The following is a 3937-nucleotide window of genomic DNA, read 5'->3' as shown; positions in this document are numbered from 1 at the left end:
TTTACCAATGTAAGTCGACCTGCCAATGATAACTCGCGTGCATCCTACCTAGAAAGTCGGGCTGTCACTTTGTCAAGTATGAACTGAACCCCCACTTTTTCATGGAAAAAAGGCATTTTAAGGTATCTTCCCAAATCAGTGGCTCATGTGAAGCCAAGTTTAGTGCATACTTTTCTAGCTTCCTCGTCTTTAACATTTGATGAGAAGAAAACTTGCGTCTTTTGCTTGTTTACACGATGACCAACAAAATGACAAAAGGTGTCTAAGACATGCTTGAGACAATCGACTCCTGAATCATTGGCTCTACAAAATAGTAGTAAATCATCTGTAAAAAGATAGGTGTGACACACCTGGCCCGCTTCGAGAGATCATAATCGGTTCCCATTGCTTCTGATCAACTGCCACTTCAATTAGGTGGTCTAACCGTTCCATACACAGCACAAAAAGGTATGGTGAAAGTGGATCACCTTGTCGGACACCTCTTGTTGGAGTTAACGAATTAGAAATAGATCCATTCCAAAAAAGTTGTATTGAAACAGATGAAACACATAGCATAATTGCCCGTATCAGCGTCTTCGATAAGCCTACGTTAGATAAAGTATCCTGAAGAAAATCTCGTCGAACCTTGCCATAAGCTTTTTTCAAAATCGACCTCCATCCAACCCTTCATACTCTTGGTTTGTTTAATCATATGAATTGCTTCTTGAGCAATAATGATATTATCTGAAATGTCCCGTGAGGCAATGAAACTCGATTAATTCTATCGAACCAAATCTTGCATAATTCTTCGAAAATGGATCACAATTGTTTTTGTAATTATTTTGTAACAAAACAGTACATAAACTGATGGGTCAGTATTGACTTATTGAATGGATTTTATTTGATTTTCATCGAACTTTAAAAGATAAGAGAATATTTTTCAAATTATAGAGGGTGAGTGCAGTTTTTGTAAAACTTTACCTTTAATAAAAAGTGCATATCTAAACTCATAAAGTAATTTGAGTTGTTATATATATATATATATATATATTTGATTTTAATAATTAATTAATTTATATCATATTTTAATTTTTTTATCATAATTATATTAAAATATTATTATTTTATAATATTAGACATGTTAATAATTTATATTACGTAAAATTTAAATATATTTGTATTATTTTTATTTTTATCTTTCTTTTTAATTAAAAGTGTTAATGGGTCGGCTTATGCATGACATTACTTCATACTTGTTCAAGTCTTGCCTAACTTTAAATATAGGCCTAAAATTTCACTCATATATGCTTATATTTGTGAATTGCTCACCCAACCCTATTTTAGACTACCCATATAATTTTTAAAATTTTTCTTAAAAGTATTTATATTATTTTTAATTTGACATTTAATAATTTAATAATTTTTTATTTTATTAAAATTATATATATATAAGTATCTTAACATTTTTTAATGTTTCAATTAAAAAAATTATTTTTTAATGTTTACATTTAATATTATATATAACTATAGATTTAATTTTTATGTATTATGGTCAATTGAGTCTTAACTCGATTGGCTTGGGTATTGTTGCTAATGCAGGAGGACGTGGGTTCGAGTATGTTGAACTGTATTATCTTCCTATTTATGAGTTGGGGAGGGACTATAAGTAGTTTTAGGCATTGTCTCAAAAAGGGCAGATATGATCAAAACCTATAATAAGATTATTTAAAAAAATTATGTGTTATAAATTATATAATATATACATATAACATATTATAAACAAGTCGATTGAGTCTTAACTCAATTGGCATGAGCATTGTTGCTAATGTAGGAGGACGTGTGTTTGAGTGCGCTGAAGCTCATTATCCTCTTATTTATTGGTTAAGAAGAAACTATGAGTAGTTCTAGGTATTGTGTCAAAAAGCTATAATGAAATTGTTAAAAAAAATTATGAACAAAGGGTCGAGCTGAGTTCGAGCCCTGAATATTCAAGTTTTTTTCACTCATATTTGTGAATGGTTAATATAAACTCATTTTTAAGCTTAATATTTTTATTCAAACTATTACAAATTTTAAATAAACTTTTAAACTTGGAAAAATAATTTGACCTATGAGTATGGCTAAAAAAACATAATCATGTTAAAATGCTTGGATATCGTTGTTAATAAGGCATGGGTCAAATCGAAAAAATAGGCATGGGTGAAGCTTAAGATTTGGTTATATAAACATAGATTGGGCTTTTGGCCTATAATTTCAAACCTGAAAAATGAAGGATTATATCGTCATTTACCACAAAACCCTAAAAATCCTGAAAACTAAGGTTTCGCGTTTATAAAATGCCATTGCAACTCTTCTCCCTTGCCTACCTTTCAAGTCGTCTTCTCCGTTACGCGACTTGTCTGTCAGTATTTTCTTTTTATTTCGAGTATAATTTTAGTTCATAGCGTGTTGTGAAATTAGGGACATCATGATGTATCCACGTTTCTCGGTTATGATATTAACATTTTTTTTTTACTTTCTTAAATTCTTTTGATTCAACGATCAAAGAGCTTTCTGACTACAGCGCTTGTTTGTGCCTTAATGAGCTTAATTATCTTATTTTTTTCTAAGATTTATTTGGTTTCTTTTTTTAAGAGAGGGAAAAATGGAGGAAGCGATGATTATAAAAAATAATTCCTCGTTCTGATAGCTCGAAATGGGCATGACAGACATCTTATTACACCCATAGAATCTGAGCTCCTCTACTCTCCTTAATATATATATACAGATCTTAGTGTTGTTTTCTTTTTTGTCGTATTAAGCTAATGTTTCTTTGTTTTTCTTTTAATTGCTATATTGAAATTTGAAAGCTGAGATTAGCATCCAAATTTTTACTCCACCTTGTCGTTTCCCCGTTTAAAATACCGCTGTTTGGCCGATAATCTCAATCTTACATAGGGGGTAAAAAAGCAATGTAGGTCTGAAGTATATTTATATTTTAAGATTTACGTATTTCTTATTTTTTTTAAATAAAATGTTTGATTTTAGAAATTCTTTATTGAACAAAATTTTAAACATGCCTTTGTTTTATTGGTGGAACAGTGTGAATGGATGGTTAAAAGGGAATGACGGCTAGGGTTTATTTTGTGGAAGGTGAAGGAATAGAGGGGAAGAAAATGAGAAGAAAATGGAGAATCAAATACTTAAAAATATATTTTAAAAAAAAAAAGAAAGGGAAAAGAGAAGGGAAATTTTTTATTCAATCCTTTTGGTTTGATAGAATAAATGTATTATTGTCGGTTGCTGATTTGGGTAATTAAAAAAGTTTTCATATTATTCTTGAAAAACCCCATTTTAAAGATAAATGTTGATAGAATTTAATTTAAATATAAAAATTATCTAAGAAAATTTAGATTTACAAATTGTATTAATTTCAGCTGCCCATCATTATTTTTATTATCAATTTAAAGATGAAATAATATAAACATTAATGTCTGAAATAAAATTTTTTAAAATTAAGTGGTCAAAATAAGAATATAAGTATAATTGAGTGAACCATTTATACAATTTATCCTAAATATTAATTAAACAAAAAAGCATTCTGAAATGCATAAAGTATAGTTTTACCTATATACAAGGGCGTAGATGGGCAACACCAGATTGCAACTTCTGGAACTGGCACTCCTTTGTAGTTGCAGAACATATGGGGGACGACATCGACGCCAGCCATGCTTTTTGTCGGCGACAGCGTCCCGGCCATTTATTTCCATTCCTTCCATGGCACCTTGGCTCAGGGTCAGTGCTACTGGTGGAAAGAGCTTCACTCCACTACTGATTTTCCTTTTTAAGGATTCATTCATAAGCCTAAAATATAGTTTTTCACTTTGGTATTTAATTTTACTAATTTTTTTTCCATTTTAATATCTCAACTTTACTTTTAATACTTAAAAGCTATCAACATCGATGACATGCAAATGAT

General features: G+C 30.0%; 1 non-coding gene across 1 annotated transcript; it reads left to right on the top strand.

Moving 5' to 3' along the window:
* The first annotated feature begins 2626 nt into the window (after window positions 1–2626).
* LOC121210269 (small nucleolar RNA snoR8a) lies at window positions 2627–2719 on the top strand. Its single transcript, XR_005905389.1, has one exon. It is a non-coding gene; the product is annotated as a small nucleolar RNA snoR8a (small nucleolar RNA).
* Window positions 2720–3937: the final 1218 nt, after the last annotated feature.

Source organism: Gossypium hirsutum, chromosome A11 (assembly GCF_007990345.1).
Source record: "Gossypium hirsutum isolate 1008001.06 chromosome A11, Gossypium_hirsutum_v2.1, whole genome shotgun sequence".
Classification (NCBI taxonomy): Eukaryota; Viridiplantae; Streptophyta; class Magnoliopsida; order Malvales; family Malvaceae; genus Gossypium; species Gossypium hirsutum.
Note: the sequence above shows the minus strand (reverse complement) of the source record. Positions and strands in the feature narration are given on the sequence as shown.